The following is a 13,739-nucleotide window of genomic DNA, read 5'->3' on the forward strand; positions in this document are numbered from 1 at the left end:
ATGCACTGTAACGAAGAGTAGCCCCAGCTCGCCGCAACTAGAGAAAGCACTTGAGCAGCAATGAAGACCCAACACAGCCAAAAATAAGATTAATTAATTAATTTTTTAAAAGAAGAATTAATAAAGAGAAAAATTTATTCAAAAGCTAAGTTAAAAAAATTTATAGATTAATATCAACAAGACATATGAACAGTAAACTTTGCTGTTATAAACAAGCTCTACACATACGGTATAGCACTTTGGGTCAAACATGTTTAGGAATATTTGCACCTTGGGTGGCTATAACTCTATATATTAATGATATAAATATATTATCTTTGTCACTGCATTCTAATAAAAATGTGACATACATTTGAGCGCATGAACGCCAAGTATTAATTATTAATCTTAAGCTGGTTTGGGTTCAGCAAATTGTTCCTAGTAAAGTGTAAATTTTTTTTTAAAGGAAACATTTATTATAAGGATATGAGGTACATCTTTACAATACAGAGGTGCACTAGGCTGCAGGAAGGGACTGGAACTAAGAAGTTGAACAAGTCAGGAATCCAGGCCATAGTTCCCCTAACCTCTCTTACCTTTACCTTTCTTTGCATTCTTGTTCTTTCATTCTCTTTTACTTTGTCTTCCTTCTCTTCCTCCTCCTCCCCCTCTTTCTTCTCTCTTTCTCTTCTCTGCAGATTGGCTTTCTCTGCTTCTTAGGCCTTACTGCTGATGGCTACAGTGGTATGCTGGAACTAGCTCTTACAGACTCTTGAAAGAAGATTGTTATTTTTAGGAATTTTGTAGTCTAGCTCTTAAACACACCCATTATTAAAAATTAAATTATAGGGCTTCCCTGGTGGCACAGTGGATAAGAATCCACCTGCCCATGCAGGGGACATGTGTTCGAGCTCTGGTGCGGGAAGATCCCACATGCTGCAGAGCAACAAAGCCTGTGCGCCGCAACTACTGAATCTGCGCTCTAGAGCCCACAAGCCACAACTACTGAAGCCCACGTGCCACAACTACTGAAGCCCGTGTGCATAGAGCCCATGCTCCGCAACAAGAGAAGCCACCACAATGAAAAGCCCGCGCACCACAATGAAGAGTAACCCCGCTCTCCACAACTAGAGAAAAACCAGCACGCAGCAACAAAGGCCCACTGCAGCCAAAAATAAATAAATAAACTAAATGTATATTAAAAAAATTAAATTATATAGGGACTACCCTGGTGGTGCAGTGGTTAAAAATCCACCAGCCAAGGATTCTTCAATATACACAAATCAATCAATGTGATACACCATATTAACAAATTGAAGGATAAAAGCCATATGGTCATCTCAATAGATGCAGAAAAAGCTTTCAACAAAATTCAACACCCATTTATGAAAAAAACCCTTCAGAAAGTAGGCAAAGGGAACGTACCTCAACATAATAAAAGCCATATATGACAAACCCACAGCCAACATCATTCTCCATGGTGAAAAACTGAAACCATTTCCACTAAGATCAGGAACAAGACAAGGTTGCCCACTCTCACCACTATTATTCAACATAGTTTTGGAAGTTATAGCCACAGCAATCAGAGAAGAAAAAGAAGTAACAGGAATCCAAATCAGAAAAGAAGAGGTAAAGCTGTCACTGTTTGCAGATGACATAGAGAACCCTAAGGACACTACCAGAAAACTACTAGAGCTAATCAATGAATTTGGTAAAGTAGCAGGATACAAAATTAATGCACAGAAATCTCTTGCATTCCTATATACTAATGATGAACAATCAGAAAGAGAAATTAAGGAAACACTGCCATTTTCCATTGCAACAAAAAGAATAAAATACTTAGGAATAAATCTACCTAAGGAAATAAAAGACCTATATGCAGAAAACTATAAGACACTGATGAAAGAAATTAAAGATGATACAAACAGATGGAGAGATATACCACGTTCTTGGATTGGAATAATCAATATTGTGAAAATGACTATACTACCCAAAGCAATCTACAGATTCAATGCAATCCCTATTAAGTTACCAATGGCATTTTTCACAAAACTAGAATGAAAAATTTCACAATTTGTATGGAAACACAAAAGACCCTGAATAGCCAAAGCAATATTGAGAAAGAAATACAGAGCTGGAGTAATCAGGCTCCCTGACTTCAGACTATACTGCAAAGCTACAGTAATCAAGACAATATGATACTGGAACAAAAACAGAAATATAGATCAATGGAACAGGATAGAAAGTCCAGAGATAAACCCACACACATATGGTCACCTTATTTTTGATAAAGGAGGCAAGAATATTCAATGGAGAAGAGACGGCCTCTTCAATAAGTGGTGCTGGGAAAACTGGACAGCTACATGTAAAAGAATGAAACTAGAACACTCCCTAACACCATACACAAAGATAAACTCAAAATGGGTTAAAGACCTAAAGGTAAGGCCAGACACTATCAAACTCTTAGAGGAAAACATAGGCAGAACACTCTATGATATAAATCACAGCAAGATCCTTGTTGACCCACCTCCTAGAGAAACGGAAATAAAAGTGAAAATAAACAAATGGGACCTAATGAAACTTAAAAGCTTTTGCACAGCAAAGGAAACCATAAACAAAGCCAAAAGACAACCCTTAGAATGGGAGAAAATATTTGCAAATGAAGCAACTGACAAATGATTAATCTCCAAAATTTACAAGCAGCTCATGCAGCTCAATATCAGGAAAAACAAACAACCCAATTCAAAACTGCACAGAAGACCTAAATAGACATTTCTCCAAAGAAAATATACAGATTTCCAATAAACACATGAAAGAATGCTCAACATCACTAATTATTAGAGAAATGTAAATGAAAACTACAATGAGGTATCACCTCACACCAGTCATAATGGCCATCATCAAAAAATCTAGAAACAATAAATGCTGGAGAGGGTGTGGAGCAAAGGGAACCCTCTTGCACTGTTAGTGGGAATGTAAATTGATACAGCCACTATGGAGAACAGTATGGAGGTTTCTTAAAAAACTAAAAATAGAACTACCATACAACGCAGCAATCCCACTACTGGCCATATACCCTGAGAAAACCATAATTCAAAAAGAGTCATGCACCACAATGTTCATTGCAGCTGTATTTACAATAGCCAGGACATGGAAATAACCTAAGTGTCCATTAACAGATGAAAGGATAAAGAAGTTGTGGCACATATATACAATGGAATATTACTCAGCCATAAAAAGAAACGAAATTGAGTTATTTGTAGTGAAGTGGATGGACATAAAGTCTGTCACACAGAGTGAAGTAAGTCAGAAAGAGAAAAACAAATACAGTATGCTAACATATATGGAATCTAAAAAACAAACAAACAAACAAAAAACGGTTATGAAGAACCTAGGGACAGGACAGGAATAAAGACACAGACGTAGAGAATGGACTTGAGGACACAGGGAGGGTGAAGAGTAAGCTGGGACAAAGTGAGAGAGTGGTATGGACTCTCTCCATGAGAGTATATATATACGGACTTATATATATTACTAAATTTAAAATATATAGCTAGTGGGAAGCAGCCGCATAGCACAGGGAGATCAGCTCTGTTCTTTGTGACCACCTAGAGGGGTGGGAAGGGAGGGTGGGAGGGAGACGCAAGAGGGAGGAGACATGGGGATATATGTATATGTGTAGCTGATTCACTTTGTTATAAAGCAGGAACTAACACACCATTGTAAAGCAATTATACTCCAATAAAGATGTTAAAAAAAAAGAAAAAAGAATCCACCTGCCAATGCAGGGGACACGGTTGGAGCCCTGGTCCAGGAAGATCCCACATGCTGCAGAGCAACTAAGCCCATGCACCAGAACTACTGAACCTGCACTCTAGAGCCTGCAAGCCACAACTACTGAGCTCGTGTACCACAACTACTGAAGACTGTGCAGTTACAGCCCGTGCCCCCCAACCAGAGAAGCCACCACAATGAGAAGCCCGTGCACCACAACAAAGAGAAGCTCCCACTCGCTGCAACTAGAGAAAGCCCACACACAGCAACAAAGACCCAGTGCAGCCAAAATAAATAAATTTTAAAAATTAAATTATACAAGTTAAAAATACATACATTTGGGCTTCCCTGGTGGTGCAGTGGTTGAGAGCCCGCCTGCCAATGCAGGGGACTCGGGTTCGTGCCCCTGTCCGGGAAGATCCCACATAATGCGGAGCGGCTGGGCCCGTGAGCCATGGCCGCTGAGCCTGCGTGTCCGGAGCCTGTGCTCCGCAACGGGAGAGGCCACAACAGTGAAAGGCCCAAGTACCACAAACAAACAAACAAACAAACAAAAAACCATACATTTTATTAAAACTGATAGTAATAAATACTTGAAAGCCATCAATTCCTAATTATGTATTTTACTACATTTTCTATTGTCTATGCTCTGGAGGCTATTTGTATCTATTTTATCTGTATGTTGGAAATATGATATAATGGTATAGCATTGTGCATCTATTTCCAAGTCTGTATTTGGTTTATCTTCATGTCTGTAGCTTGAAATTGGCCATGATAGGAATATTTACACCATAGAAACTGGCAAAAATTATCATCAAGACTTGATTCATTGTTTTCTTGATTGTCAAAACTTAAGAAAGTAATAGTAAAATGTTAATAATGCAGAGTAGACCACGTGAAAGTATTACCCATTCAAAAATTAAACTTAATGGGACTTCCGTGGTGGTCCAGTGGTCCATCTGTCTCGCAATGCAAGGCACATAGGTTTGATCCCTGGTTGGGGAACTAAGATTCCACATGCTGCTGGGCAACTAAGCCCACATGCCACAACTACAGAGCCCACATGCTCTGGAACCTGCGTGCCACAACTAGAGTGAAGCCCACACACCACAACAAAGAGCGTGTGTGCTGCAACGAAAGATCCTGCATGCTGCAACTAAGACCTGATGCAGCCAAAAAATAAATAAATAAATATTAAAAAAAATTAAACTTAAAATAGTGTATTTTGAACTCCAAAATAGTATACAATTTACATTTTTTATATATGTAGGCTTTGCATTGAGAATAGCACAAAAATTCGAGGAAATATTCTTACAGTGTTCAAAAACCATCATATTTTTCAGCAAAGAAGTCCTCATGTCACTGATAAATATATAAAGTTTTTTTGTAAAGTTTTTTTTTTTTTTTTTGCGGTACGTGGACCTCTCACTCTTGTGGCCTCTCCCGTTGCGGAGCACAGGCTCCGGACGCGCAGGCTTAGCGGCCATGGCTCACGGGCCTAGCTGCTCCATGGCATGTGGGATATTCCCAGACCAAGGCAAGAACCCGTGTCCCCTGCATTGGCAGGCGGACTCTCAGCTACTGTGCCACCAGGGAAGCCCCCTTTTGTAAAGTTTTGAAATATGTTTTTGTTGTTTTACTTTTGCCTTCCTTGGTAACATAAATAAAAATTCATGTTCATAAACATTCATGTTGGAGCTATACTCACTCATCAATTGCAACTATAATTTTGCTACGGATACAAGGGTTCAGCAAAAATCAATGAAAGTTTTCTGTTAGAATTAATTGGCTAAGTGGAATTTGCAATAAACAGTATTGTATATTTTATTATCTATAAATTTTAAGCCATACATCCTTTATTTTATTTTACTTTTTTTTTTTTGGTTGCATTGGCTCTTCTTTGCTATGCACAGGCTTTCTCTAGTTGTGGCGAGCGGGGCTACTCTTTGTTGTTGTGCAAGGGCTTCTCCTTGTGGTGGCTTCCCTTGTTGCAGAGCACGGGCTCTAGGCATGCGGGCTTCAGTAGTTGTGGCTCGTGGGCTCTAGAGTGCATGCGCAGTAGTTGTGGCACAGGGGCTTTGTTGCTCCTCAGCATGTGCAATCTTCCAAGACCAGGGCTCAAACCCGTGTCTCCTGCATTGGCAGGCAGATTCTTAACTACTATGCCACCAGGGGAGTCCCAAGTTATATTATTAAAAACAATGATTTGCAGATTGGGACACAAAGTCATAACCATATGCTGGTTTACAAGCCACATCTATAATGAAGTAACCAAAAAAGTATAAAATGGAAGACAAGTAAAAATTCTATCAGGGAGGAGGGAAGATGGCAGTGTAAAAGGACATGCATTCACTCCCTCTTGTGAGAGCACTGGAATCACACCTAACTGCTGAACAATCATCGACAGGAAGACACAGGAACTCACCAAAAAATATACCCCACATCCAAAGACAAAGGAGAAGCCATGATGAGATGGTACGAGGGGCGCAATCACAAAAAACTCAAATCCCATAACTGCTGGGTGGGTAACTCACACAATGGAGAACACTTATACCACAGAAGTCCACCCACTGGAATGAAGGTTCTGAGCCCCATGTCAGGTTTCCCAACCTGGGGGTCCAGCAATGGGAGGAGGAATTCCTAGAGAATCAGACTTTGAAGGCTAGAGGGATTTGATTGTAGGACTTTGACAGGACTGGAGGAAACAGAGACTCCACTCTTGGATGGCACACACAAAGTAGTGTGTGCATCAGGACCCAGGGGAAGGAGCAGTGACCCCATAGGAGACTGAGCCAGAACTACCTGCTAGTGTTGGAGGGTCTCCTGCAGAGCCGGGGGGTGGACATGGGGACAAGGACAGTGGAAGCAGAAGTTCTGTGAAGTACTCCTTGGCATGAGCCCTCCCAGAGCCCACCATTAGCCCCACCAAAGAGCTAGGTAGGCTCCAGTGTTGGGTCACTTCAGGCCAAATAACCATCAGCAGACAAGTGGATTAAAGTTTTACTGAGCTCTGCCCACCAGAGCAACACACATCTCTACCAACCACCAGTCCCTCCCATCAGGAAACTTGCACAAACCTCTTAGATATCTTCATCTACCAGAGGGCAGACAGCAGAGGCAAGAAGAACTACAATTCTGCAGCTGTGGAAGGAAAACCACATTCACAGAAAGATACACAAAATGAAAAGGCAGAGGACTTTGTACCAGATAAAGGAACAAGAGAAAACCCCAGAAAAACAACTAAATGTGGAGATAGGCAACCTACCAGAAAAACAATTCAGAATAATGATAGTGAAGATGATCCAGGACCTTGGAAAAAGAATGGAGGCAAAGATTGAGAGGATGCAAGAAATTTTTAACAAAAACCTAGAAGAGTTAAAGAACAAACACCTAGAAAAATTAAAGAATAAACAAAGAGAGATAAACAATACAATAACTGAAATGAAAAATACACTAGAAGGAATCAATAGCAGAATAACTGAGGCAGAAGAATGGATAAGTGACCTGGAAGACAGAATGGTGGAATTCACTCCTGCGGAACAGAATAAAGAAAAAAGAATGAAAAGAAATGAAGACAGCCTAAGAGACCTCTGGGACAACAGTAAATGCAACAACATTTGCATTATAGGGGTCCCAGAAGGAGAAGAGAGAGAGAAAGGACCCAAGGAAATATTTGAAGAGATTATAGTCGAAAAAATTTCTAACATGGGAAAGGAAATAACCATCCAAGTCCAGGAAGCACAGAGAGTCCCAGGCAAGATAAACCCAAGGAGAAACAGCCGAGACACATAGTAATCAAATTGACAAAAATTAAAGACAAAGAAAAACTATTGAAAGCAACAAGGGAAAAACAAAAAATAACATACAAGGGAACTCCCATAAGGTTAACAGCTGATTTCTCAGCAGAAACTCTACAAGCCAGAAGGGAGTGGCACCATATATTTAAAGTGACAAAAGGGAAGAACCTACAAACAAGATTACTCTACCCAGCAAGGATCTCATTCAGATTCGATGGAGAAATCAAAAGCTTACAGACAAGCAAAAGCTAAGAGAATTCAGCACCACCAAACCAACTCTACAACAAATGCTAAAGGAACTCCTCTAAGTGGGAAATGCAAGAGAAGAAAAGGACCTACAAAAAACAAAACCATAACAATTAAGAAAATGGTAATAGGAACATACATATCGATAATTACCTTAAACATGAATGGATTAAATGCTCCAACCAAAAGAAACAGGCTTGCTGAATTAATACAAAAACAGGACCCATCTATATGCTGTCTACAAGAGACCCACTTCAGACCTGGGGACACATAGAGACTGAAAGTGAGGGGATGGAAAAAGATATTCCATGCAAATGGAAATCAAAAGAAAGCTGGAGTAGCAATACTCATATCAGATAAAGCAGACTTTAAAATAAAGAATGTTACAAGAGACAAGGAATGACACTATATAATGATCAAGGGATCAATCCAAGAAGAAGATACAACAATTATAAATATATATGCACCCAACATAGGAGCACCTCAATACATAAGGCAACTGCTAACAGCTATAAATGGGGAAATCATCAGTAACACAGTAATAGTGCAGGACTTTAACACTTCACTTACACCAATGGACAGATCATGCAAACAGAAAATTAATAAGGAAACACAAGCTTTAAATGACAAAATAGACCAGAAAGATTTAATTGATATTTATAGGACATTCCACCCAAAAACAGCAGATTGCACTTTCTTCTCAAGTGCACATAGAACATTCTACAGGTTAGATCACATCTTGGGTCACAAATCAAGCCTCAGTAAATTTATGAAAAATGAAATCATATCAGGCATCTTTTCTCACCACAATGCTATGAGATTAGAAATCAATTACAGGAAAAAAAAATGTAAAAAACACAAACACATGGAGGCTAAACAATACGTTACTAAATAGCCAAGAGGTCACTGAAGAAATCAAAGAGAAAATCAAAAAATACCTAGAAAGAAATTACAACAAAAGCACTACAATCCAAAACCTATGGGATGCACCAAAAGCAGTTCTAAGAGGGAATTTTATAGCAATACAAGCCTACCTCAAGAAACAAGAAAAATCTCAAATAAGCAATGTAACATTACACCTAAAGAATCTAGAGAAAGAAGAACAAACACAACCGAAAGTTAGTAGAAGGAAAGAAATCATAAAGATCAGAGCAGAAATAAATGAAATAGAAACAAAGAAAACAATAGCAAAGATCAATAAAACTAAAACCAGGTTCTTTGAGAAGATAAACGAAATTGATAAACCATTAAACAGACTCATCGAGAAAAAGAGAGGACTGAAATTAATAAAATTAGAAATGAAAAAGGAGAAGTTACAACAGACACCACAGAAATACAAAGTATCCTAAGAGACTACTACAAGCAAGTCTATGCCAATAAAATGGACAATCTGGAAGAAATGGACAAATTCTTAGAAAGGTATAACCTTCCAAGACTGAACCAGGAAGACATAGAAAACGTGAACAGACCAATTACGAGTAATGAAATTGAAACTGTGATTAAACATCTTCCAACAAACAAAAGTCCAGGACCAGATGGCTTCACAGGTCAATTCTATCAAACATTTATAGAAGAGCTAACACCCATCCTTCTAAAACTCTTCCAAAAACTTGCAGAGGAAGGAATACTTCCAAATTCATTCTACAAGGCCACCACCACCCTGATAAAGCAGACAGAGATACTACAAAAAAAGAAAATTACAAGCCAATATCACTGATGAACATAGATGCAAAAATCCTCAACAAAATACTAGCAAACAGAATCCAACAACACATTAAAAGGATCATAACCATGATCAAGTGGGATTTACCCCAGGGATGCAAGGGTTCTTCAATATACACAAATCAATCAATGTGATACACCATATTAACAAACTGAAGAAGAAAAACCATACAATCATCACAATAGATGCAGACAAGGTTTTGACAAAATTCAACACCCATTTTTGATAAAAACTCTCCAGAAAGTGGGCATAGAGAGAACTTACTTCAATATAATAAAGGCCATATATGACAAGCCCACAGCAAACATCATTCTCAAAGGTGAAAAACTGAAAGCATTTCCTCTAAGATCAGGGAAAAGACAAGTACGTCCACTCTCACCACTATTCTTCAACGTAGTTTGGGAAGTCCTAGCCACGGCAATCAGAGAAGAAAAGGAAGTAAAGGGAATACAAATTGGAAAAGAAGAAGTAAAACTGTCACTGTTTGCAGATGACATGATACTATACATAGAGAATCCTAAAGATGCCACCAGAAAACTACTAGAGCTAATCAATGAATTTGGTAAGGTTGCAGGATACAAAATGAATGCACAGAAATTTCTTGCATTCCTATACACTAGTGATGAAAAATGTGAAAAAGAAATGAAGGAAACACTCCCATTTACTACTGCAATGAAAAGAATAAATACCTAGGAATAGAGCTTCCCTGGTGGTGCAGTGGTTCAGAGTCCACCTGCTGATGCAGGGGACACGGGTTCATGCCCTGGTCCAGGAAGATCCCACATGCTGTGGAGCAGCTGGGCCCTGAGCCATGGCCGCTGAGCCTGCGCATCCAGAGCCTGTGCCCCACAACGTGAGAGGCCACAACAGTGAGAGGCCCGCATACCACAAAAAACAAAACAAACAAAAAACCCCCCAAAAACCCTAGGAATAAACCTACCTAGGGAGACAAAAGACCTATATGCAGAAAACTGTAAGACTGATGAAAGAAATTAAAGATGATACCAAGAGATGTAGAAATATACCATGTTCTTGGATTGGATGAATCAATATTGTGAAAATGACTATACTACCCAAAGAAATCTACGGATTGCTTTCCCTATGAAATTATCAATGGCATTTTTTACAGAACTAGAACAAAAAATCTTAAAACTTGTATGGAGTCAGAAAAGACCCCGAATAGCCAAAGCAGTCTTGAGGGAAAAAAACGGAGCTGAAGGAATCAGACTCCCTGACTTCAGACTATACTACAAAGCTACAGTAATCAAGACAGTATGGTACTGGCACAAAAACAGAAATAGAGATCAATGGAACAGGATAGAAAGCCAAGAGACAAACCTTCACACCTATGGTCAACTAATCTATGTCAAAGGAGGCAAGGATATACAGTGGAGAAAAGACAGCCTCTTCAATAAGTGATTCTGGGAAAACTAGACAGCTACATGTAAAAGAATGAAATTAGTACACTCTCTAACACCATACACAAAAACAAAATGGATTAGAGACCTAAATGTAAGACTGGACACTATAAAACTCTTAGAGGAAAACATAGGAAGAACACTCTTTGACATAAATCACAGAAAGATCTTTTTTGATCCACCTCCTAGAATAATGGGAATAAAAACAAAAATAAACAAGTGTGACCTAATGAAACTTAAAAGCTTTTGCAAAGCAAAGGAAACTACACACAGGACAAAAAGACAACCTTCAGAATGGGAGAATATATTTGCAAACGAATCAACAGACAAAGGATTAAACTCCAAAATATATAAACAGCTCACGCAGCTCAATATTAAAAAAAACAAACAAGCCAATGAAAAAATGGGCAGAAGACCTAAATAGACATTTCTCCAAAGAAGACATACAGATGGCCAAGAAGCACATGAAAAGCTGCTCAACATCACTAATTTTTAGAGAAATGCAAATCAAAACTACAATGAGGTATCACCTCACACCAGTCAGAATGGCCATCATCTACAAAATCTACAAACAACAAATGCTGGAGAGAGTGTGGAGACAAGGGAACACTCTTGTACTGTTGGTGGGAATGTAAATTGATACAGCCACTATGGAGAACAGTATGGAGGTTCCTTAAAAAACTAAAAATAGAATTACCATAAAACCCAGCAATCCCACTACTGGGCATATAGCAAGAGAAAACCATAATTCAAAAAGACACATGCACCCCAATGTTCATTGCAGCACTATTTAAAATAGCTAGGTCATGGATGCAACCTAAATACCCATCGGTAGATGAATAGATAAAGAAGATGTGGTACATATATTCAATGGAATATTACTCAGCCTTAAAAAGGAATGAAATTGGGTCATTTGTAGAGACGTGGATGAATCTAGAGACTGTTATACAGAGTGAAGTATGTCAGAAAGAGAAAAACAAATATCGTATATTAATGCACATATGTGGAGCCTAGAAAAATGGTACAGACGAACCAGTTTGCAGGGCAGAAATTGAGACACAGATGTAGCGAACAAACATATGGACACCAAGGGGGGAAAGCGGCAGGGGCAAGGGGATGGTGTGATGAATTGGGAGATTGGGATTGATATATATACACTAATAAGTATAAAATGGATAATTAATAAGAACCTACTGTATAAAAAAATAAATTAAATAAAATTCAAAAACAAATTCTATCAGGGAAATACCAAAAAAGAAAACAAGGTAGTAAATTGACATCAACAGGTAAGATTCAATGTGGTCTTGTTACATTGATAAAATTCACAATTTTACTATTATGCATTAAAATATTTGAAATAAAAATTGTTTGCAATCTTAAGAGGAAGTAAATAAAAGGTAATCATTATAGAGATTTACCTCACTCTCAGTATTAACCTATCAAGAAGGATTAGCAATAAATAACACTCTAGAGGATCTGAATACCATACTTAATAAAAATGATTTATGAATTAAAAATCAAGACCTATCCTTTAGAAGCATAGAATATGCGATTATAATCAGCATCCAAGGGATACTGGAAATATACACTATTGACTAGACTAAAAAACAAAATCAAAACCCAAAAAAAACACAGTATGGGGCTTCCCTGGTGGCTCAGTGGTTAAGAATCCATCTGCCAATGCAGGGAACATGGGTTCGAGCCCTGGTCCAGGAAGATCCCACATGCCGCGGAGCAATAAGCCCGTGCACCACAATTACTGAGCCCACACGCCACAACTACTGAAGCCTGTGCATCTAGAGTCTGTGCTCTACAACAAGAGAAGCCACCACAATGAGAAGCCCATGCACCACAACGAAGAGCAGCTCCCTGCTTGCCACAACTAGAGAAAGCCCACGTGCATCAACGAAGACCCAACACAGCCAAAAAATAAATAAATAAAATAAAGTAACATAAATAAATTAAAAAAAAAAACCCACAGTATGTTTGCAGAAGCAGAAAACATCCAGGCCACTTTCTCTGAGCATATTGCAGTAAAAGCTATAGGCGAAAATAAAAGTTTAAATTAAAAAAATAAAAATTAGCTACTTGGAAAAAAATTTTAAATCACCCTCCTAAATAACATTTAAGGGAAAGAAGAAAGAAAAATCAAACCACAACTGTTTAGAAAATAAAAGTATACATCAAAATTTGTGCAATAGTACCAAAACTGTATTCAGAGGAAACTTCATGTCTTTTAAAGTTTTCAAAGTTAATAAGACATAATGAAAATACATTAACTAATATAACTCAAGAAGTTGAGAAAATAGCAATGAGGTAAAACTAGGGAACATAAATAAAAGAAATCAATCAGCTAAAGGTATCAACTAATAAATTAGGATACTAAATATACTTTTAATTTTTACTTATATTAATTTTTAAAGAAAGATCAAACTTTGCCACTATTGAATAATATTTATCATGACAGTATCATAACTTTTCAGGGATTCTGTCAGGAATGATACAACACAAACTCACCTAGATTATCTGATTGTCATACTTGTGACTTTGTTGAAGCCATAGAAACTTTTTATTAAAAAAATTAATAAATCATGAACATTTATTAAGCAAACTTTAAAAAAAATTATTTATTTGTTTATTTATTTAGGGCTGTATTGGGTCTTCATTGCTGCACGCAGGCTTTCTCTATCTGCAGCGAGCGAGGGCTACTCTTCAATGTGGTGCTCCGGCTTCTCATTGCTGTGGCTTCTCTTGCGGAGCATGGGCTCTAGGCACGTGGGCTTCAGTAGTTGTGGCACGTGG

Source organism: Delphinapterus leucas, chromosome 15, assembly GCF_059928025.1.
Source record: "Delphinapterus leucas isolate spDelLeu-1000000601 "Yukka" chromosome 15, BTC_Dleu_Yukka2, whole genome shotgun sequence".
NCBI classification, from domain to species: Eukaryota; Metazoa; Chordata; class Mammalia; order Artiodactyla; family Monodontidae; genus Delphinapterus; species Delphinapterus leucas.